Source organism: Mustela nivalis, assembly GCF_964662115.1.
Source record: "Mustela nivalis genome assembly, chromosome: Y".
Taxonomy (NCBI): Eukaryota; Metazoa; Chordata; class Mammalia; order Carnivora; family Mustelidae; genus Mustela; species Mustela nivalis.
Window position 1 is genome coordinate 34,351,080 of NC_139041.1, and position 26,254 is coordinate 34,377,333.

Genomic DNA, 26,254 nt, shown 5'->3' on the forward strand with positions numbered 1-26,254 from the left:
AGTGTCAGCTCTAGCCTGAGGTCAGAAGTAGTGGACATCGAAGGAAAGGCATATCATTTTGGCCCCAAGTTGAGATGCTGGCTAAGGAAGGCCGATGGCTATTGATTTTACCTAATAAAAATCCATGCGATTACAGCTAAATATTATTAAAGTATTTATCTGGGTAAAATTACATATAGCATGTCTAGCAGGCATCAAAAGTTGGAAAGTTAACCTTGTAATGTCTAAAATAAACACTGAGCAATCAGTGCACATAATCCCTTTGCCAGTCAGTTAAGATAATGGAATCTTGTCCATTATTCCTTACCTCCTGCTTATTATTTTTCTCTGTACTTAGATATCCTTGAACATGATATCCTGACATCTGCTGTGGCTTTGTGTGGTGTATAAATTCACCTTCTTCTGTAGACACCTATGTAGGCTAATTGCATTTCTGACTCAACATTACGTTATACATCCAACATCACAGAGTAGCAATTAAATGATATTCACCAACATTTAACATTTCCAGTATATGGAAGGAACAAGCTTAATTGTTGTCTTGTATTGAAACATCTGTATTGCTTTTACTTTTATATTCTTATTTATTTTTTTTTTCTTAATCAGTGCTGATGCAGACCTCCTACTCTGCTTTATTCAGAAGTAGTCTGGTTTTAAGTACAATACTGAAGAAAGCAGGTGTTAGGTCACAGGGTACACCCCTTTATATCCCAAGTACTGTGTTCCCACTGGCACACAGCTCACAAACACCTATATCCATGGGACAGTTTAACTGTTCCAATACGCTGATGCTTGACTGCACTCTTTTTCCGATTCCTCAGTTCCTATTGAAGATGACAATCCTTTCATATCTTGTTTGGCCAGACTTTTTCCTTTTCTCTGAAATGTCTATTAATGCCCTCACATTTGTTTCCTATTGATTTTTTTTCCTTTTTTTTTTTTAAATGTACTTGATTCCTTTATGTGTTACGCGTATTGATATGTTCTTAGGACTACTGCAAAATTCTGCCCCTAGATTTGGGTATTGGGGGATTTTAAACACCTTTATTGACTGGATATTATTGAATTTTTGTGATGTATGAATGGTTCCTCTGTATGAATCGGATGTGTTCCAGGCTTCTTCATCACCGGCTCCATCACAAGACTGAAAATACTACTTCAGCCTCTCTAATCACGCCATTTGTCCCCCTTTTTTCCACACTTTGAAACTTAAGGCAACAGCATTTTGCAAGAATTACTTATAGAAACCCAATAACTGAAAAATATTGATTTGGTCAAGAAGAAATGTTAATGTAGTTGCATGGCTTAATACAGTGCTTTTATTTTACTCAAAACCATTTCTCTTTGCCCATCAGTAAATCAGTACATTTTCTCTTAAACATTTTCTCTGCTAAGCTTTAACAGGAAAGACAAAAAAAATCATCTAGTTTAAAATAAAAATAAGTATAAGAGTGGGAAAGTTGGGTCAGTAGAGAATGTAGAGTATAGTACTTTATATACACAAATATTTATATACATATATAATTTTGTTAAATGTTTTTAGAACATTTACTACATTGTACATTTAATATGTATATATTTATGCTCACATACATGTCTGTATACCTGTCTACTCATCCCTCCATCCATCACATCTAATAACTATCTATCTATCCATTATCCATCCCTATGTCTGTCTGTCCATCTATCTACTATCCATCCATCCATCTTCTCATCATATCTGCCTATCCTTCCATCATATCTCTCCATCCATCCATCCATCCATCCATCCATCCATCCATCCATCCATCTATCCAACCATCCATTCATCCATCCATCCATCCATCCATCTACCATATCCATCCATCCATCCATCCATCCATTTATCCATCTACCATATCTCTCCATCCATCCATCTATCCATCCATCCAACCATCCATTCATCCATCCCTCCATTCATCCATCTACCATATCTCTCCATCCATCCATCCATTCATCCATCCATCATACCCATCCATCCATCCATCCATCAATCTACCATCTCTCCATCCATCCATCCATCCATCCATCCATCCATCTACCATCTCTCCATCTATCCATCCATCCATCCATCCATCCATCCATCATATATATTTATCTATGTATGTATGTATGTATGTATCTATCTATCTATAACCTTTTAGTCATTTATCTATCAATGGAAAAAAAAAACGGAAAGGTATAAAATAATAGTAACAATTCTTTTCTCTAGGTGGTGAGGTCATTTGTCTTTTCTCTGAGTTTTCTGTTTTTCTAGATTCTAAAATGAGTTTCTCTAACTTTGAAGTGATAAATATTTAACTTCAAATGTAAATACTTCCTCATATGAAGAGTAGGATACTGGATTTTATTGGAGATCTCTGTAAAAACTGGTCTGTGAAGAAGGTTGCTATCTTTTCTACAGTATCAGTTTCAAAGAAATTGTCTTCCTTGTGTGTTCATCCAAAGACTGGTACATCATTGATTTGCAATGTGGTTAGGGAAGGAAAATCAAGCCCTATGAGGACCTCTCCAATATGGACCTTTGTTTAAGTTTGTTTATGCAAAAAATGACCCTGATGCTAAACACACAGGTGGCCAAACAAGCTTTAGAACAAAATATTGAGAGAGAAGATTTCATTATTTCCACAAAGTAAAAATGATTCTTGGTGCTAGAAAGAAGGAAGGACGAATGAGACAGGGCATTTCGAAGTGTCACTTCTATAACTGAGTTCTTGTTCATACTGCTGCTATAGGCATCAGAATGCATGGACCCCTTCAAATCAGAAATTTGGATCCTTTGGATAAATATCCACTGGTGTGATTGCTGGATCATAGGGTAGCTCTATCTATAATTTTTGAGGAACCTGCTTACTCTTTTCCAGAGTGGTTGCACGAGCTTGCATTCCCACCAACAGTGTAGGAGGGTTCCCCTTTCTCCACCTCCTCACCAAATCTTGTTTTCTGACTTGTTAATTTTTACCATTCTGGCTGGTGGGAGGTGGGATGTCCCTGTGCTTTTGATTTCTATTTCCATGGTGGTGAAGATGTTGTCCATCTTTCTCATGTGTCATGGGTCATTCTGGAGGTCTTCTTTGGGGAAAAAAAACAAAAAACAAACAAACAAACAAAAATTCATGTCTTCTATGCTTTTCTTGACTGGATTGATTTTTTTTTTTTTTTTTTTTTTTTTTTGTAGAGGGGGGATGTTGAGCTTGCTAAGTTCTTTATAAATTTTGGATACTAACCTTTTATGAGATATGTCATTTGGAAATACTTTCTCCCATACCATAGGCTGCCTTTTAGTTGTGTTGATTGTTTTCTTCAAAGTGTCAATTCTAAACAGCTGATGGTTTTTTCCAGTTATAGAGCATAAGTGACTTTACCTCATTTCATAATACTGATACTGAAACACTCCCAGTTTTATAGAATTTATATAAAAATGTCCAGATCTTTTAGAAGTAACTCTTAGACCTCACTAGACAGTACTAACAATGAAATTGAGGGGTACAAAAATAGTACCAATGACTATTATTTTTCCTTGAAATTTTTATTAATGTGTTCACCATTACCCTCTCCCCCACCCCTGCCATACACAGCATTATCATCTCCACCATCACCAGCCACAAATATGAAAATTTGGCATTGGCCAAATGTTCCCTGAAACATAATCCATTCTCAGATGATAATATCCCATTTTTCATTAAAATGAAGGAGAACATGTCAGAAAGTCAACTTAAGCAGCATTCGTTTGTATCGTAAACATTTGAAACTAAGAACGGACATGCATCTTGTTAATATCTTGGAGAGTGCATTCATTTGACATAGTTAACAAACACGTTGCGTTTCCAAGAGGCATTTGCTCGCGGGAAACAACTAAGTCATTGTCTGGGTATAATTAAAAGACATGTTAGCAAGTTTATTGATATGGGGCTGGACAGATCCATTTGAGGTGATGGATGACTTGCCATTGTATGTTTCGTCCCCTTTAGCAGAACGAGGAAAGACTTCATAGAACTGCGTCCATCCTGAGTGAGTCTCCTCCTACTTACAAGGAAAAGAGTGGCTTCTTTTAATCAGGCCCTCTCTGTATATGACCAAGTCCACCCCACAACAGGGATTTTGTCTACTTGGTTCCCTTCCAACAAGGAGAGGCACAATATTTACTTCTGGTGCGTCCCCGTACTCTACATTAGAACTACGATTTCATAAGATGTTAAGAAATACAGAACGTTAACTCAAGTATTACGTAGTGTAGTCTTTTTTGGAATTTCATTCATCAGACCACTTACAATTTCTCCTCTGCCAGTTTTCTTTAAGCTTTATTCATGTTTATTCTGTTCTCAGACTCTCCATTTCAGTATTTCTCACCAAATCAGTTTGCTTGGTTGCAAACTAGCAACCAAGCACCATTTCTTAACCTCAACTTATGGCCATGTTATGGTCCATGTTATAACCATGTTATGACCATGATCACTCTATTCGAGGCTGTCTTGACTGTAGGATATCAAATAGCATCTGTGGTTGCACTCTCAATTTTGTTGCCCTGATCTGAAGTGTCACATTCCTTTGACAAATGCCCCCAATGGGAGCATCTGCCCCCAGTTGACGTCCATTTGTCTAGACTCTACCAAAGACTTGGAGAGAAGATGTAATCACTTCCTGCTGATTCTATCACCAAACTCCATCTAGATACTCCCTTCCCTTCAGCTCCTTGACACCACCACCATCCTCACCCAGGTAATGGATCAACCAGTTGCACCTGTGAACCAAGTCCAGAGAGCTGTATGTTTTTTATAAATTGTCCTACTCATTCCTTGATGAATTCATTCTTGCTTCATGTAATTTCCCTGCCAAATTTTCACTCATCATACCTTGGTAGCTAAATGATTCTTGAGTAAACATTGTTTGACTGTCCTTTCAAAAACTTCCTCATGGATGTGACCCCCAAACGTTTGGGTCCAAAACATCTGGGTCATCGTAATTTTCTTCTTAGTTGAAGGATATTGACACACAATGTTACATTCATTTCAGGTCATAGTATTTTAGGTGATACCTTGAAGACATTAATTTACACATATGCCTTTCCTTCTAGCCCCGCATGTGCAGGAAGGAAAGTACACCTGATTCATTTGGAAAACCAGATTTGAATCAAGGGCCAGCCCCCCATGGTGGGCACTGCTAGCATTTAATGTGTTAATGAAAAACAAGCCTTCTATGATGCACAAGCTTGCATGTCCAGATAATATCCCAGTGCCTGTCTAGTTGGAGTCCATGGTCTCATTGTGTGTGTGTGTGTGTGTGACCAGAAAGCATCTTCACAGCTCACCAGCTGCGTTCTGGCAAACACGTTCTGCAACTGTGAAAAAACGAGATGAGATTGCCGAGCAAAGTAAATATTTAATTAAGAAACAGCTAATCAGATTCGCCTTCGCTTTTTCCATTTATAGTGAAGCAACTTCATCTAAGAGCATTTCCATTAATATTTTAGAGTCCCTTCAGCATTTTTCATTTCAATTTTCTGCCTCATTATATTTTACTGACCATCTTCTCACAATTGATTTTGACTCCGTTCCTGATGGAGATATATATGTATATAAAACCTTTAAATTTACTTAGAATTTGAAATCATACCATCATCAGCCTAGAATTGATTATTTTATTTAACCCAGGCCTCCCTCCACAGACAGCATTACAATTAAACCACTGTGAAACTACAGTTAATTTGGTTCCTCATAAATTTTCATTAAAACTTCAAATAAACATAGTCAAGCTCTCAGACACTACATATAATACATTGTTGCTAATTATGGAGGAGTAGATATTTCTAAGACAGAAGAAGCAATCCCAATTTCTCTATTTTTCAAAATTATAAAAAGGGGCAAATGTGTCGGGAACTTCAACTGCATATCTAAGTTTTCCAGATTTTTTTTTTTTTTTCACATAGGGTGACCTTAGTATGAAAAGTATAAGCCCATTTTACCCTTGTTACTTGCACTCTTAAAAAAGAAATGAATGAAAATCAGGCACACGCTTTGGATAGCAACCTAAAGCCAATATTTAAATGCAGCCCTAAAGTAGGATTTTTAAAGGCTCCTGGATATATAGTGTAAGTAGTCTCTAGTTTTTTTTTTAGAACTCTGCAAGACTTTATTTTAGCATAAATAAATCCAGCTTATTTGGGGTACAATGAAGCTAGAGAGGTACATATAAAGTTCATAATGGTGATTACTTCTGGAGAATGATAGGAAGGGGGTAGTAGCTGAGGATCCCTGTCTGTGTGATCAATATATATCGATCTGTTATATCTAGTTATCCTATATTTTCATTTATGATAACATGACATCTCTATATAGGGACAATTGTTTAATGAAGTTTGATGACAGCTTATTAACATGTAACAAATTTACATGGTGCCTATGCGAGGGACTCCTGTGTTTCTCTGTCCTGTCCAGTAGAGGATTTGCAGATGTGTTTCCTATACTGAGTCAAAAAGAACAAAACAAACAAACAAACAAACAAAAAAGAATTGTGTTTCTGCCTTCTACATGTCTGCCTTCCAGATGTGTGGAATTTACCAGTGGTGGCTTTTCCACACAATGTTAAGTGTCAGTGATAAGTGTAGGGAGAAAACGAAATATTGAGATTTGGAGAAAGAGAGAGATGATGGATGAGTGGATGGATAGATAGATAAACAGATATAGAGATGGATGAATGATAACTAGGTAGATGATACAAGGATGGATAGATATGATGGATAGATAGATAGATATGGGGATGCTTGGATGGATAGATAGACGGATAGATACATATGGACAGATAGATAAATGATAGATATGGGTGGATGGATGGATGGATGGATGGATATGAGGAAGCATGGATGGATGGATGGATGATGGATATGATGGATGGATGGATGGATGGATGGATAGATAGTTGTAGGAAAGGATGGTAGATACATGACAGATAGATAGATATGGTGGAATAATGGATGGATGGGTGAATATATGGATGGATAGATATATGATAGATAGATAGATATGGATGGGCAGATTAATAAATATAAATGGATGGATAGATAGATGTAGGGATGACTGGATGGATAGATGGATGGATTGGATAGATAAATAGATTCAGGGATGGATAGATGGATGGATGGATGGATGGATGGATGGATATGATGGATGGATGATAGATAGATAGATAGATAGATAGATAGATAGATAGATAAAATAAAACAAAGAAATATGTGTACATTCAGGTTAAGCCTTCCACGATGGCAATTTCTTGTAAGGAAAAAAAAAATAAAGCTACTTCAGCCATTCTCCTTATGGAAATGATATAAAAATCAAGTGAAGGATAAGGTAAAAAAAAAAAAAAACAATCAAGATACTTTACTATTCACATCAAATTGGATCAAGAAGCTTGATTACGCATCAGCACCATACGATGACTCAGCCGGTTGTGAAGTCAAAAGCATATTTTAAACAAATTTGGAGCACAAACGGATTCAACCAGTGATGATTATGCAGATGCTTCCAAAATATTTTGGAAATTAAAAAAAAAAAAAAAGACACATGCAAAACCAAGTATATGTGTTATGGGGGGAAAAAAAATCTGAGGAAGCAATTTGCAGTGCAAAGCCCTGGTGAAATATTCTGATTGGCACAGTTGTGTGGTGAGTGCAGTATCATGGCAGGCCTCCTGACTTCTGCCACCTTGGAGCTCATCTTTATTCATTCTCTCTCATCGACCTAAAATCCTGCATGGAAGGGCTTATATTCATTCCTGCCCAGTTCCTGGCTCTCAGACCTCAGCTCTCAGTACTTGGTGGCTGTCTGGGGCTCAGTTAAATCGCAGGAGTTCCGATGAGGCACCTTTGTCTTTCAAGCTGACCTAGTCAGGTTGGAGGCTGCATGCCCAGCTCCCCAACTTGAAATTGTTAATATTCTGCCTGATGTTGTTTAGTCTTCCTATTTTGTGATTTGCTGCATGTGGTGAGTCCCAGCTTTGGGTCCTGCAGAGAGTAGACCGGCTAATCCTGCACTTGCTGGTACCGATGGGGGCCATGCTGGGGACTTCCAGCTACTTAGGTAGGAGTCCAGACATGAAAGGGACAGGGGAAGGCAGTAAAGAGAAAGGTGTAGAAAGAAACGGAGAGCAAAAGAAAATGAGAAGTAATCAAAGAAGGACCACAAAGGGACCCAAAAAAAAGAAAAATAGGAAAAAAAAGAAAACAGTAAAGGGAAGTGTTCTATGAAACAGGTATCCGGCAGTGTTGAAAATGATTATCCTTAATACATTGTCCTCAACTGTCCTCAAAGTACGATGCCTTAACGTTATGTTTTGCTATTACTCATGGACATGCATAGTGGCCTGCTGGTTTCCGTCTGGCCTAGTCTGGTGACACTCAGGTGGCTGCCTTCAGTGAGAGGTTCAGCCAGGCCTGGGCTCTGCAGAGGAAGATGGATGTCTGAAGCTGCTCCCCCTGGGGTCATGAGATGCCTAAATTATAACCATTACCGTTATTTCTGCTTCTGTACCTTCACTCGCTAACCCATGAGGAGATGGAAAAATACCAGCAGACTTTCTATAGGCACTCTGTAACCACTCATCCCCCACCTAGAATTGAACCTGACCGAATGGCTGCTTCCGGGCCCCCCATCTGGCTCTGGGCCAAGAGATACAGCCATCTGAGGCCAGAGAAACCCCCACCCGGAATTGGACATAACAGAATGATTGCTCCCAGGCCCCGCATCTGGCTCTGGGCCGAGAGATAACAACCATCTGGTGCCCCGCGGCTTGACAGGAAGACCCCCGTCAATCCTGAGGTGACACATACCCTAGTGGCGCCAGCTCAGCAGTTTGAAGAATCAAAGCCCTTTGACCTAATCAATAATCTGTCCCCAACCCTTTCCCACTCTGTAAGCATGCCAGTCATATTAAAGAGTTCCTTTTTGATTTTCCCGCAGTATGTGGCGATTTGTTACAAGATACTATCATGTATGCTAAGTCCCTGCCTCCCCAAAAATAATGTATAAAAATTGTTGTGATCCTGAGCTCGGGACCTCTTACCATCACCGGCAATGAGTGTGCGGAGGTCCGGGTTTGAACTCGTAATAAACGACCCTTGCTGTTTGGCTTTGACTCTGTACTCTGGTGGTCGTCTTTGGGGGGTCTCGAAATTTGCGCACAACAGTACCTCATTTTTATGTCCCACAGAGTGAGGTTCTGAAGACGTTAGGATCCTATGCCAAGAAAGACAAAGTAAACTTACATCCCAAGTCCAGGGCACACACAACACCCCAAAGCCACAATCAGTTGGTCAAAGACACCTAGCAAGGTGGCCGTGATTCAAGGTAAAGGAAACAGGAGACCTTCCAGAACCTCATGACCACCCAGCCTTTGGGACAGGAAGCCTTGCGTCAGCTGTCTTTGGAATCAGTGCACCCCATGATAAAAAGAGCTCAGGTATGTGTGGCTCTATGAGCTCCCTATGGCTTCTCCAACAATACATCACAAATCAAGTGGATTTAAAGAACAGCAACTGCCTGTCTCACAGTTCCAGATCCTACAAGTCCAAAATCAAGGTGTTTTAGGGCTGAGCTCCCTCCTGAGGCTCCAGGGGAGGGTTCTTCCTCCTCTTTCAACCTCTGGGGCTCCAGACATCCTTTTGTCCTTCCCATCTCTGCCTCCATCTTTATGTGGCTGCTCCTCTGTGTCTGTGTCATCACATGACCTTCTGTCCTATAAGGAAACCAGTCATGTTGGATTCAGGTCCCAGGCTACTCATCTTCACTAACAGCATCTTCAACGACCCTATTTCCAAATAACGTCAGATTCTGGGGGACTGCAGGTTACCACCTCAGCATGTCCTTAGCAACAACAGAACTCAACCCTCAACACTGGCATGTACGACTCAGTGATGGCAATGTTTTCATTCTGGTTTCTATGTTTGACCCATCCTCTTTGAGATTTACCTCCACTGCCTTTCTTCGGGGTTTTGTTTCCTTAGAGAATCTTATTCGACCAAGAGGGAGAAGAAAGGACATGATTGCTGGAAATCGATCTACAAGTACCTGGACATTGCAAAAGAGGAGACTTTTGAGATACCCACTTTGTGTGAGACCATCGACCAGGCAGCTGGGCCAGTGTGGTCATAGACAGAAATACTAGGAAAAATACACATCAAAATCTTAGAGGCACCCATGCCCTGATACAAATGTGGGAAATTACACAGGGGCAGAAGCAAGCTGAGGACAAAGCACAAGCTGACACCCCACAATCCTCACCCCTACTCCCCAGTGGGATGTGTGGGACCATCCTGAGGCACTCCCAGATGCCCTAAAGCTAAGGGAAGGAAAAACAACAACAACAAAAATGGTTAATTTATAGAGATTACAGTCCAGTGCAAGTTGGGGCTTCCCTTAGTTTACAAAGGTCTTAGTGATTTATAAGAAAAAAAACATTCTTATCAATAACCTAACTTCCAGAAGGAAACTCCCAACTGTCTTGATGTTAATGCTTTGCTAGAGGGAAAACAACCTTTACTTGACAATGGCAAGTCCTCCAGCATCCCGTAGGTCTTCTTTACCATATGAAAGTTCTTTTGAAAACCTCACTTCTCCTTACCTCCCCCAACTCCCAAATTTACAAAGAGCTATTCCTCACAGACTCTGAACAGTAGAGCTTCCTGCCCAGGGCTCCTGTCCCTGGGCTTTAATAAAACCACCATTTTGCAACAAAGACATCTCAAGAATTCTTTCTTAGGCATCAGCTCCAGACCTCACCCCACCAACACCAACATTCAAAAACTACAGCAGGGAAAGCTCAGAAGACCAAGGGAGTCAGACAAGGGGTTGATGTTGGCTTGAGCTTTGAGAGAAATTATTGAACTGTGAACAGAAGCACTGATATTCCCCTGTCACTGCATTACGGCTGCAAAAACAAAGACCATCCACAGACCAAAGTTGGCATCCTCCTAGAACTCTCCCCAAGTTGGTGCTGCAAAAGTTATATCCATGGCTACGCACCAAGTGGAAATTTATCAGCAAGTGCCAAATAACGACACAGTGTAGATACAAAGGGATGAGTTCCAAAACCAGTGAGTATCTGCGATGATTGTGATTTATAAGAAGCATATGTTTTCTCTTTGCCCCATTTCTGGCCAGGAGCTCCTAAAACCCTTGACATTTCCCGAGATGAGAAAGGCCAAAGTAACTTTTGTTGTGTGATGAGGTATTTGAAGATAGCAACTATTGATGGGGGCTGGTTGCCAGGGAAACCAGCCTCGTGGTAGAAATTTCAATACCACTCCAGGATCTCCCAGGAGGAGAGGCACTGGAGGTGAAATCAATCACTGGTGGACAATGACTTCATCAATCAGGCCCATCTGATGAAGCCTCCATAGAATCCCAAGAAGATGCGGTTCAGAGGTCTTTGTGGTTTGGGAACCAAAATGCTTCCATCTGCCTCTGTTCTGGACCCTAAACTCTATGGGAAAAATGCTCATTTGTTCAGGACTTTGCTCTGTATATCTCTTCATCAGGCTGTTGGTTCATATCCTTTAGGATCTTTTGTGATAAACTGGTAATCTTTTGAAAAAATGGGTTGCTGAGCTCTGTGAGCCACTCTAGCAAATTAATCACAACCAAGGAGAGGAGGTCATGGAAACTTCAAGTTATTTGACCAATTCCCAGTTGGTCAGAAGACTTATGACTGGCATCTGAAGGGGGGTGGAGAGTAGGCTTGTAAAACTGAACCCTTAACCTGTGGGATCTAATGCTTTCTCCAAACGGATGTGTCAGAATTGAGTTGAATCATAGGGATATCCAACATGGCCCTAGAGAATTGCCAGTTGGTATGGGGATGCCTCCACACACATAAACTGTTAGAATTGAGTGCAGGAGCCCCAAAGTGTATCTCTTTCTGAATTCATAGATGGGGAGACTTGCCCTATGGCTGTGTTTCATGGTAAAACTATAGGCATTATAGCCTTACACTGTTGCGTGGTCAATCAAAGATATCATAACATCCATGAGTACATTGAGACTGATTGTATGACCGGATGGGGTTGCAAGTAAATGTGAAAAGAAGGACATTTTACTCCTTTGCATTCAGGCTGTATTTCTCAATAAAAACTGCAAGCCAAAAAAAAAAAAAAATAGTGGTTTGTTATAAAATACAAGGATGCTGTGGCAAGTGGGGTTGTCAAATGGCCAGCTCATTCCTGGCCCCTGGTGGTACATACCCTGTATAATTTAATCCCCTTAAGTATGGTTGGGAATGTGGATATAATGGGATTTATTGTCCATGATTAGGACAGTGAGCAGTTGACTCTGAGTTCATCAAAAGAGGAATCGTTCCTAGTGGCCCTGAACTACTTCCTCACCTGTGGCCTTAAGAGAGAGATAAGCAGGTGCGCCCCTACAGGGCACCAGGAAGAAAGCAAAGGGTCAAGTTGCAAACTGAGAGAAGGGTGACTTCTAGGCACTAGGCTTCCCTTTCTGCCACTGACAGATGAACAAGACCTTCCTTCCACAACCATATGAAAACAAATACTCAGAACTTCCAGATGAACATGCAGCCCAGGCAACAATTGGATTTAATCTTGCTATCTCACGCAAGCCATGAGATCATTAACATGTTTTCTGAAGCTCCTGGTGGAGTAGTCTGTTACAAAGTGTCAGAAAATAATGCAAACATCCATTAAGTCATATTTGGATAGGACTATAAGAATATTCCAGAAATGATAAAAATGTCTTGAAACGATACACTATCTTATGAATGATTCAAAGCTCGCTAAAGGGCAACATCAGCCATTATTTTGGGGAATGGAATTAAAACTTATAAGATCCCCCAAATTGTATAGACCACAGCTATCCATATCTTATCCAATAGTCTCTGTTACACACACACACCACAATTACACCCTCTCAGTGGGTATAAGATTTGAGGTTTGTCCATTTGAGGGTATGTTACTGATGAAGTTCTAGAACCTAGATGAGGTTCGGTGGGCTGAGGTCCGGAGCCGATTTCCAAGAAAGAATTCTTGAGACATCTTTGGTGCAAAATGGTGGTTTATGAAAGCACGGGGACAGGACTTGTGGGCAGGAAGAGCTGCTGCCCTGGGTTGTGAGGGATGGCAGGTTATGTACCCTGCCGTTGGAGGAAGGTGAGGGGAAGGGAGGTTTCAATGGAGCTTTCATATGCTAAAGAGGGACTACAAGGTGCTGCTGCTTGATCAATGTTGTCTTTTGGCCAGCCATTAACATCAAGATAGTTGGGAGCATGAGATTTAGGTTCAGAAGAGATGTAACTATATTTACATTCCCTTCTACCTCAGCCTCCTTCAGTTTTGTTTATGGAGGGGAGGGTGACCTTAGGGTTTGAGAACTGAGTTCTTTGCCTCTGGAAATTTGTGCTATTGATAAGGTAACTTCTTTGTTTGTAGATCTCTAGGACACTTGTAAACCAAGGGAGACTCCTGTCTTGCAGGATTGTGATTTCTGCAAGCCTGAGGAATGTCACACACATCACTGAGGGGGCCTGAGGAATGTCACACACATCACTGAGGGGAGCGGGTAGAGAGGGGCTGCAAGGTGCCAGCTTTTGCATTGTCTTCAACCAGCCTCCTGCTCCCTCATCATTACCACGATATTCAAGACATTTTTATATGGCACTCTCGTGTAAAAGAAAATGTAGAAAGAGTCACCACAGTCAGCAATATGGTATGACTCCAATGTACGCATCCAACCTCCAGGTCTCAACTGGGAGCCTCACCTCCAAAACATTCCCTATGTCTTTTGTCCATTTGCCTTTGTATCTGAACCACATGGTATTTCTTAGTAATGGCCAGAAACACACTCTGCAAAACAAAAATTATTTTTAATATGTGAGGGCTCAGTTGGCTTTGGCACTGAAAAGAACAATTTCCTATCAGAAAACAAAATGCAATCACCCTGCGGTTTTATGCAGTGTCTTTACTGAAAAAAGTCCGCACCCAGCCCTGGCATTAAGTAAAAGATAAATGTCAAAAAAGAACACTTGATGTAATAATTTTTGGTTTTCTTTAGAATAATCAAGCATCATTTCACAAAGTCGTATCTGTAGCTGCTTTCCCTGGTGTGCTCTGCTGTTACAAGCCTGTTTTCTTTCCCGCAGGGGTCTCTCCAGACCACTGACATCAGATAGATCACTGCACCGTACAGGACCAGGAGAGCAGGCTTGGAGCCATCTGTCAGCGAACCGCTACTCACAGGCTGCACGGGTGAGTTTATTGCACATGAAATACACCCCAGCCATGGGGAAAAGATTCTGTGACCACATTTCTATCCAAAAGAAAATCCAAAACACAAAGTTACCAATAAAGAGAACATAAAATCTAATGGTGTTTTATTTCTCTGTATATCTGCCAAAGATAAGTGTTAGCTATAGAACCAATGGATATGTGATTAATACCTAACAGGGTAGGGGGTCTTCAAGTTGGAGATGTCATTGTCCTTTTATAAAAGCTGATGGAAGTCTACCTAACATGACATCCAATTTAGTCTTCATCAAGACCTATCTGTATCACCCACAAAAGAGCTGATCCCAAGGCTGGTATTCAACAAAATACTGACAATGAATGGTTTGTTGGTTTCATGCCACTGGGACCACCATGACTGCTTTTCCCCCACCAGTTCCCTTTCTTTGCCTCATATATGCCAATAATCAAGGTGTTTGTTGGTTTCATGCCATTGGGTCCACCATGACTGTCTTTCTCCCATCAGTTCCCTTTCTTTGCCTCATATTTGCAGACAACCAAAGCATGTGCTCAATGAAACGGTATTACTGCGATAACCCAAATGGCAAGGAAAAGTGTATTTTGCTTCCTAAAAAATCAGTTAAAGCAAATTTTATGATTATCAGAATCCTAATGATGGTGGGGGACAATTTTAATAGCATTTTATTTATGATCCTATTTCATATTTTATCACGTTCACCTTATAAGACTTGGTGATCTAAATGTTAGTGACCTACAATTTATCTGCCATCCAAAAACTTATCAGATGATACTTTCACATCCTTTTAAATTTATTCAAATTAAATTTATGGAAGGATTCTGCCCACAGAGACTTTCACATCAAGAATGGGTTATTTGTACACAATGTATTTTCTAACTGACAAAAGATATACATGTTTACTTTACAATGACATCGGTGTCTTTCTGACTTAATTGCCTTGAGCTTGAAGAACATGGTTTTTAGAATGCAGATCCAATGTCATTTGTTAAAGTTAGACTTCTAAAGTATTTCCTCTTTTTGAAAGAAGAACAGGATCTTTGGATAAATGATAGGAAGCCCACCAGAAACACATCTATGGTTGGGCATGCTGGTCTAATTATTCATTGTGGCAAGAGGGAACACAAACCACGGGAGCTGTGGGCCATCTCCATAGGAAGGTGTTAGAACAAACCGGTGGTAGGATTTGTCTATGGGTGGGTGGGTAATATGGGGAGGTTCTAAGGATGAAGGGGTTGACTTCTGGGTTGGACAGTGTTGGGAAGTGGGAATGTTTCTGTGGCTGAGTATCTCAGTAATTCTTATCTGTACAGAGGGGAGAAAAGACTGTGTCTCAGTAAAGAATCAGGAACCACATCAGTGAGAGAATGGGGGCCATTTTGGATGCTGTGATAGGGACCGTGTTCCTGGTTTGTCTGTGCTCAGACATGATTGCCAAGGGGTCTTTGTCTTATATACTTGTGGTAACATGGTGGCTTCATCCAATGTATGTATATTTAGGGATATATTTTCTCTGTTTGAAATGTACATGCCATCATATCCATTTCTTCTCTGGTCTTTTAATATTTGGGTGACAAGTATGTTCATGAGCTTAAATGAAACCCATGAAATAATCACATAACTGAAGGTCCCCTTTGTCATATAATGTCACTCCATCATGGTAGTGAAAATCCTCCTCCTTCCATAGCTTCTCTTTTCTTTTTCTTGCTTTAGGACCCAGCCATGAGCACTGACCCCACAAGGGATGGGAAAGCTATGCACTAGAGGCAGCCCATAACCTGAGTCCCCCAGTGAAACTGAGCCCCCATTCTCTCTGACCTCCATATGAGATAAATAAGGTATAAACCTGCATCGTGTCAATTGTCTGAGATTGAAGATCATTTGTTTTTGCACTGACCCTACTCGTGAAGAGCTTGGTCTTCCCTGTGCTTCTAGGATGGAACTCTGGGAACCAGACACAGAAAATGAACAGGCATACCCCTAAGACTAATTTAACATTGGATGTTAACCACACTAGAATGACATTTGCATCTTAAAAAAAAAAAAAAAAACTGATGGACCATGAGGTGTTGTTCAGATTCATCTCTGTACAACTCCAAAACATGATCAAATCGGTAATAGAACCTAGGTTTTGAGTAGCCATGTGTCAAGGAATAACATTATACTTTAGGTCATAGGAACCAAATTTCATTTGTAGTCAGGATTTTGATAGCTATAATGGGCAGAATTGTGTCCCCCCAAAACCATATGTTGAAGTCTTCACCCCTAGGACCTCAGAATGGGGCCATATTTAAAGATGGGGTCTTTAAAGAGGGGATATATGTAAAATGAGCTCATGAGGGTCCCATAGGACTGGGGTCCTTATAAAAGAGACTGAGGACACAAGCACAGGAGGATGACCACATGAGGACACAGGTCTACACACCAAGGAAAGAAGCCTCAGGAGAAACTAGTCCAGGGCCCACCTGCATCTCCAACTCCTAACCTCCAGGACCAGGAGGAACGGATGACTGCTGTTTAAGCCAGTTGGAATGTGGTCGCTGTTAGGACCACCGTAGCCAACTAATAAACAGCTCCATAGCTTCTACTGGAAATCCGTGTGAAACCCTGCTAACAACTACCTCCTGCAGATAGCCACAGTCTTTAGAAACTGCATGATGCCCATAGTCTTCCCTGAGGATTGGTGTACATCTTCATTATGCCCAGAAGGCACTTCCCATCAGACCCCCAGACAAGAGGGCTACCTCCTCAACATCCCAGATGTTTAGGGTAGTAGGTTTCGAGGAAGAATATCGTCACATTTTAGCTCACACAAGATAAATTCCATTTGTACTGAGGATGTTTGACATCCGTTGTCATCCTGGGTCATGGTAGGTGCGTTGAAACATAGAGACACATAATAGATCTACATACATACACACGTATGTATGCACACACACGGGCGTGTCCTTTCTTGGGCTCACCGCTTACTTTTCTTACCTTGTCGTTCCTTATGAGGGATGACTTTTTTTCCATGAGTTAAATTGTATTAATACATTAGAGTCTCACCTAGAGCCAATACCGATCACCCTAGAAAATGCCCATTTTTTTTTGTTTGTTTTGTTTTTGTTTGTTTTTGTTTTTGTTTTTCCCAGTGCGTTTAGTTGGGCTTTTTCTCACGGAACCTGAGATCTGACATTCCTTCTGCGTACTTGTTGGGAAGATAAGAAGAATATTGAAAACCAAGCTGGGTCTGCCAAGGAGTTGGCTGAGTGCACCTGGGACTATTAATCCAGCCTCTTGAAAGCCCGTAGATCATGTCTGGGTCCACCTTCCTAGTGGAGACCAGGCCCGGCGAAAGTCAGTGAGAACAGCTCACAGACCCCAGAAAAATCATGTGTTCAATGCCATGTAAATTATGGTGAGCTATGAAAGCTTCCTATGATTAGCACAACCACGGAATGAAGAACACAGGAGACACAATTTATTACAGAAGAAAGAAATTCAGTACTAACGCTGTGCTTGTAGAAATCTCTATAATCCAGCAAAGCACAGATTTCTAGAGGTAGATCATGACAGCCCCCTCACATCTCCAAAGAACTGATACGCCTTTGGACACTTGAATTGTAGGATAATTTTATGCTCTTGTGTGTCAGCGCTTGGGTAATATTTTCCAAGCCTCCTTTTTCCAAGCCTCCTTTTTATTATTCTTAAAATGGCTTTTTCTTTGAAATCATAATATTATACCATGTTAGGCCAGAAATGAAAATAAGGAAACATTCTGCAAGTAAAGTGCCTATTTTGCCCATGTCTTTAGGAGGTAGTTCTGCTATTAAGTGTGGCGGATAGAGACAGAATGTGTGTTTCCAAACCCAGTATCATGTCTGGACACGTTTCAAGTCAACGAGACGCATATCCTTGGCATTATTCCCAGTGTCCTCTAACCCGTATTATGTCACTGTGAGCGCATTATAATGTCATGCATTTATTTTATTTTAACATGTATTTTTAAGGACCAATACAAGGTATTAGAGCTTTGTTTTGTTTTTTTTTTTAAAGACAACCAGGTCAACATCCCATGTTGGATTATAATCCATTATAATAATAATATTATATAATTATAATCCATCCCATCATGGATTATATGCTTCCTACAAAAGCATAACCTGTCGAGTGTTTGTTTATGTATGAAAACACACACACATTTGTATCAGTACATGTATGTCTGGTAACTACTACAGATTTTGCCAAAGCTTAGCAAAACGTGTCTCCTTTCTCTTGCCGAATGAATACGCTTTCCAGGGGCCCATCTCCCATTGCTTGGCAGAAAACCCCACACATCTGTGATCTATAACTTGATAAGTCAGGTGTCTTAGTGTCTTTCAGGCAAACCCTTTCTTTTTGGGGTGAGTCAATAAGCTTTCCTAGAGTTTGCCAAGTGCCCTTTCTGTGAAGCTACGTGGCAGGAAAACCACTCTGTTGATCTGTGATAGGTTAAGGGGGGACCTCAAAATTTAAGTAGTGGTTGGGATGCCATATAGCCTTGCTGCTTTGTCATCCTTCCTGCTGACACGCCTAGGCTTGCAGAATGGACTCCCTGTTCCCTCCACTCAGATCAGTATGGACACATCCCAGTGCTTCATCTGGACCCCCTTTCTACTTTCCTCTTCTGTCATTAAGCCGCTTGTAAGACTTACACTCTTTGTGGGAAGGCAGTTTGTCTCTGTCAGCCCTCTCCAGAGCCATCACGATGCAGGAGTCAAAGGAAAAGAAATGAGATTATTGAGAAGGAATTGATACGTTGCAGACTATTTGTATCCCCAGATTAACTAAGGCATGTCAATTAGAGTGTGTTCTTCTCCTTTAGAAGAATATGTAATATATTTAGGAATTGGTGTTCTAAGCGCTAAAACATTTTTCAGAGAAATTCAATAGCTAATGCAATGGTGATTTATCTTATGTAAAAGGCACAATGAAAGTCCAAAATATCAATAATTTTGTTAAGTATGAGGGAAATATGTTAGGGGAATTCCCGAGACGTTACGAGAGAAAATCTCATCTTGTACTGTACATATATTTCCTCCCCATGAACCAAATGGGAAGTGAAGAATCATCCATTGCAGATAATCATTTCTAAGAACTTGTTTGATCCGTGTTCATGTAATGTTGCCAGGAATTACCAGGGTATTTTAAACCTTTAGGGATCTTAAAACACATTAGACTGGTTTTATTTTACTGGTTTATTGTCTCCTTTGGGTTCATTTTCCTGTGAATCACCACAACTCAACAGCAACTGGCTTAATACTGTCAGACAGATGTAATCTTCATTGCTTGGGAAAGGAAGAGCTGACTTCTCAGGCAGTGTGTGAAGATTTAAATATTTAGTAAAGACGGCACTCCACACAGAGTTATCCAGGCTTCACTGTGCTTTGGCGCACAATAAAATGGGAACAAATTCCTGCTAAATTTCTTATTAGTGATATGGAAATGATCAGGAAAATAAGAGACAGCAGGAAAGTGGATGTGTTGTAGCTACACACAGCTACAGGGGTGGGTCTTAACTACTGAATATGTAGACCCCCCCAAAAGCTTCAGAAGTCTTTCTAAATGATGTTTTAAATGTTAAACACAAACAAAACCAAGTGACATCAATAGTGGTTTCTAGAAATCCCGCTTCATAAAGCCAACTAATATCAGACACGGAAACCAAGAACACCCAATGCGGAGAGGATAGTGTCTTCAGCAAACAATGTTGAAGAGTCTGGAGGAACACACAGGGAGCAAGGAAACTGGACCCTTCCCTCACACCATTCACAAAAAGCAATCTTGAAATGGACAGCCTTAAACACAATGCTTGATACCATGAGACTCCTAGAAGAAAACGCTGGGAAGAAGGTTACTGATACAAGTCTTGACAGTGATTTTTTTTTAACATTTTATTTATTTATTTGAGAGACAGAGAGCATGAGAGTGGAGTTGGGAGGAGTCACAGGGAGAAGAAGAATCTTCTTCTGAGCAGGGAGCCCGATGTGGGACGTGATCCCAGGACCCCAGGATCATGACCTGAGCTAAAGGCAGTTGCTTAACCAACAGAGCCACCCAGGCGCCCCTTGACAGTGATGTTTTGAACACGGCCACAAAAGCACAAACAACAAAAGCAAAAATCAACAAGTAGGATCACATCAAACTCAAACACTTCTATACAGCAAAGAAACAGTTAACAAAATGAGAAGTCAACCTACACAATGGAAGAAAAAATTGCAAGTCATTTCAGATAAGGAGTGAATATACAAATAGATATAAAGAACTCTATGAACTCAAAACAATAAACCAAGAAAGTGATTGAACTCAATAGACATTTCTCCAAAGAAGACATCCCCATGGCCAATAGACATGAAAAGATGCTCAACATCACTCGTCATCAAGGAAATGCAAAGCAGAACCATAGTAGAATATCACTTCACACCTCATAAAGTGGTTACCACCAAAAAGACAAGAGAAAACAGGTGTTGCGGAGTATGTGTTGCAAAGAAAAATATGTTGTTGGCGCCAATGTAAATTGGTACAATCACTAGGGAAAACAATATGGAGGTTCCTCAAAACATTAAATATAGACCTACCGTATCATTCAGCAATTCCACTTCTGGGTATATACCCACAGGAAAGGAAAACAGGATTTGATGAGATATCTGTAGTCCATGTTTATTGTAGCATTATTCATAATAGCCAAGGTATGGATACAACCAAAATGCCCATCAACAGATGGATGAAAAAGATGAGGTATATATACACTATGAAATATTATTCAGACCTAAGAGATAAGGATATCATTCCATTTGTGAAAACATGCATGGAATTTGAGTACATTATGCTATGGGAGCTAAGTGAGAGAAAGATAATTAGTGTATGATATCATTTGTACATGGAATCTAAAAAAAAAAAAAATTGGGATGATAGTTACCAGAAGGGGGCAGGAAATAAGAGTGAGAGTACAAACATATAACAAATGTTAAATAAGCCACAGAGATCTAATGCAGATTATCTTGAATGTAGACAACAGTATTGTACTGTAAGTATGTAGTGTGAAAAAACATCACTACATCAGCCATCATAGTACAATATAGAAATGTATCAACATGAAGGCCATATACCTTAAATTGGCATGATGTTACAGGTCTAATTTGTTCAATTTTTTAAAAGAATTTGTATTGCTTTATGTAACTTCATAAAATTAAATTTAGTGAATACAATAAATTGTAAAAAATTCAATGGGGCACCTGGGTAGCTCAGTGGGTTAAAGCCCTGCCTTCAGCTCAGGTCATGATCCCGGGGTCCTGGGATTGAGCTCCGTGTCGAGCTCTCTGCTCATCAGGGAGCCTGCTTTCCCCCACCCCTCTCTGCCTATTTGTGATCTCTCCATCAAATAAATAAATAAATTCTTTTTCAATTGTAAAAAAATCAAGATATTGGTTACTTATATTGAGGTGGGCCGATAGGTAAAGGAAATAGCATGTAGACTGACATAAGTTACCGGTTTATATTCTTATTCTTCTCTTGGCTTGAAAGCCTGTAGGTAATCATTATATTTTTAAAAATGGTTGGATGGATGGATGGATGGATAGTTGGAGTGGATGGACGGACTGATAGATAGTTGGATGGATGGATGGGTGGATGGATGGATGGATGGATGGAAGTGGAGTGGACCGATGGATAGATAGATAGTTGGATAGGTAGATGGATGGATGGATGGATGGATAGAAGCATAAATGGATGAATAGGTAGGTGGATGGATAGACAGTTGGATAGACAGACAGGTGAATAGATGTATTAAAGAAAAAAAAAAAAAGACCAGTGATGCCAGTGAACTATGATTATCTCCTATCTCTGCAGCTGAGTTACTGAAAAACAAAGAAAACATCAGGGTAGAATTTGTGTGCTGGACCATGTTTCATTCTAACCCGTGTGTTCAGACATCTAATGCAAGTAAGGACTGCAACATATGTGCCCTTGGTGAAATGACTTCCTATGCTACTACTCCATTTTGCTGAGTGCTGCTGGCTGGAGAGTAGTATGGAAAACATGGATTGTCCTTTGTCCCAGCCATTCCCTGAAGCCCCAGTTGCTTAAAGGATTTTAAATAGCTAATTCCCATCAACACCTTCATGTCATTGATTTTTTTCACATGGCCTCTGAATGTAATTTTCTTAATCTGCCACAGTGAGCAATCAAATTTAAACTCTAAATACCATGGTTCTACAAAGAGAAATGGGGTTTTCTTTCTGAAAAGAAAGAACAAAGAAGGAAGTTGAGAGAAGCACAAGGGTCAAGTTTCCGCTCTTCTCCTGTCGTGCCCAGAATCTCTGAATAGGCTTATCTTATGGCTGGGGGCTCTCTGCATGGGAATGAACTACAGTAGATAAATTCTTGGTGGCAACACACGGGCAACTGTATTTGACCATTGGGTGACTTCATCCTCAGACAGTTGCTCGAAAGGAGCACTGTGATAGGGAGTCCATGTGCTGTGTCTCCTCTGAAGGAACCAGAATATGCACCTAGTGTTCTCCTCTTCATATCTCTTATAATTTCTCCACCTCCTCCCAGTGGAGGAACATGGGCTTATTGTAATTGTTCTATCTTCACCAAGATTGTGATATTTCAACTCTGGGTCTGGAGGTCATTATTATTATTATTATTTTTTTTTAGTTATTTATATGATAAAGAAAATTGAGGTCTGGTGGCATGCAGGATTGTAATCCAATCCGCAGGGACCTACCTCTGTGTAGATTTCCCTCTTCTTGAGTGAGGGGACATTCTGATGAATTGCTAAACTATCACTCCCGTCATCAGATTATCTTACAAGGCATGGTTGACTTTAAGAGAGAGAGAAATATTATGCTCCTTGGGCCTGACCTAATCAAGCTAGACCTTCAAAAGGACATCTTTCAAAGCCTGCAAGGAATTACAAGAGGGAGACTCCCCACTGCTGCCTTTGAAGATGAACGGGACCATGCGAAAAGTAATGCAGAAAGCTGCTCGGAGGTGAACGCAGCCCCGTGATGAAAGCCAGCAAGGAAATGGATTTGAGTCCTATGACCACAAGGAAGTAGATCTTCCCACAACCACGCAGGCTTGGAGAAGGACTCTTGAGTTCAGCAAGAGCATAGATCAATGCCTGACTTTCAGTCTTATGAGCTCCCAGTGGAAGACATTCATGCTGAGCCAGATGGGATATAATTGTACGTCATGCTCGGGATAAACCCTACTGATAGTAAGAGGGAAAAATCATCTTTGTGACAGTCTTTCTGGTCACTACAAGATCAGTTTTTATTTTTTCCAAATAGCAGTTTTCACATCAAAATACGACTGCCCATTCTTTTTCGAAAGCAAGACAATCTCCCCTGCCCTCTGGTGAAATTCCTCATTCACAAATGACACGTTTCCTTTTTCGGATCTGAAATACTCTGTGACCATAAACTGATTGTATTAAAAAAAATTATAATTGATTTACTGTACATTAGTAATTTGGAAACTTGATCTCATTGACAAGATTTTTAAACTTGAACTGTGCCAGAGATATATAACAAAAATATTTTGCTATAGAGAAATATAAAAAAAATGTAAGTTTTCTATTTCTGTAAGACTGTTTCACTTGCAACATCACAGATACTGAGATTATCCTTTAAAGATTAATGATTTATTGTGTTTTTTTTCAGACACTTACATCACATGTATAGTAGGGTATTGATATTTCTAGGATGATTCTTACAAATTAAATTATTTTATTGTCATAATTAAATCCATAAGGGATGAAGGGTAAGGTAAGAATGACCCATTCGTGAATATTCACCACATTCCTGATGACTTATATGAATATACATCTTTAAAATGACATACACATGCATTTCAAGGAGGGTATGTTACAGAGGACACACATTAGACTTTATATCGCAATTTTACCAATTTGAGAAAAAAACAATCCATTTCTGTCAGTGATGACAGATCCAGTCAACTCACATTTATGTGCTCAAGAAATGCCCAACCCAGGCAATTATTGCAAACTGAAATTTTGAGGACTTCTAATTTTGTATTTCAGAATTGTCAAAGACGTGTAATGAGAAGGTCAGAATATGTTCTTTTTAAATGTCGCTAATGACTAGCTATGTTGTTGAAGATCCACAGTTCTTATGGTTGTGATTCAAAGATTTATTAATTTCTAAAAGATGTTGCTTAAAAATGTTGACCAGAATGCTGGGGAAGAAGGAGAGATTTGGTAGAAAACTTGCTCTATTTGGGGGCTTCCTTAGGAAGAGTTCTTGGCTCTTCCTGGAGGAAGCAAACCAGTAAAGACAGTCCATTGCTCACTTTCTCTCACATTGCTGACATTCCAGGAAACACAAAAGAAATGAAAGCCAGAACTGCTTTTCACTTACGTTGAAAGAGAAACAAATTGTCCCATGGCCTAGTTCCCAGGGGGAAAATGGTGCAACTCAAATTTGGTGCCCATCCTGGGGTCAACAAACTGGCCGGCTGACTGCAATAGCCACCTGGGTGTGGGAAGCAGGGGTCCAACCAGGAAGGTTGGATGACATGTCATTAGATGTCGCCCACAGGTGGCATATACCAAGAGTGTAGACCATTAAACATGAAGTGTATAGAATTTTCCAGATAGACTCTTTGGAGAAGATCTGATTCAAAATGGGGTCCCAAGGAGGGGGAGAAGGAAGCATTTTGCTATTCTAAAAACAGAGGTGCGATTTACCAAGGTGACATTCAGAGGGTTTAGATGGAACAGAATACTATTGAGGAGTGGTGATTTCCAGTGGTGATTTCCTCTTCTACCCTTCCAGACATGTGTCCCAATGTAAGTTACCCTTCTCCTGTCCGTCCTACACGTCATGCACACTCCATGAACTGAAGAAAAGATAATTCACAGAATGCAAGATGTAATGAAGGGAAATCATGGCCATGGAGTGTCAGACATCTGAAACAGCCCAGTGAGTTGGACGAGCATAGGTCGAAAATGAATTCCTCCACTCTTCACAGGCTATGTAGGGATCCCAACACTGGAGGAAGAGAAGTAAATTAGAGGCCCCATCAGGAAAGCTGAGATACTGCTCTTCCTGGTCAGGAGTCTTCCTTCAGGCTCTCCAAACCAGATCAGTTTTTTGTACTCCAGTATTCAGATACAGTTCATGAGAAATTCCAAAATCCTAGAGTTTCAGTTGCCCCATTCATTACAGAATAATAGCAATGACCATGTCTATGCAGAGGGATTTATGGCATCTTAGAAAGGTCTGTGACAATGGTCCCAACCCAAAGGGAACATGTGGAACATGGCAGAGGATGAATTTAACCCAATGGGACCAAAAAAGATGTATGACACTGTCAACCACAGTCCCACCCTTGAGGACCTGATGGGAATTAGCTTATCTCAAAGGATGCCTTCTTTTAGAAAGGGAACTCCAAAAACCAGGTGTTCCTTCACTTTCTACCCTGTGCATTTCCTCCAATAAGCGGGTAAAACCATAGAAAAGGTGCTCAGTGCAAGGAACTGAATTCACAGAAATACATGTCCAGCACTTTCATGAAGTGGGGGCTACAAACAGAACTTGGGTCATTATAGAATGGAAAGTATATTGTTCTGCACATGTGTTTGGAGCTTGAGGCTCATACCCAATGACATCAGCATTCTCTTTAAATTTGTCCTCCCATGAATCACGCTTTGGTTATTTTACAGTCAAATGTTGCTGAAACCCCTCTCATTCCTTCTATCCATTAACACGCTCCCGGGGACTGCTTGTTGGTCTTGAATTGTATTATAAAACATGTTAAATGGTCATTTTCAGATTGCTGACTTGTAGGAAACCTAGTACTAAATCGACAGGGGAGAAATCTTTATAAATATCAGTATGTAAATGACTGACAAAATTAATGCTCAAGATGATGTCCGAGTCTACCCTTGGAATTTCCTTGGAAAGCAGTGCTCAGAGTTTCTC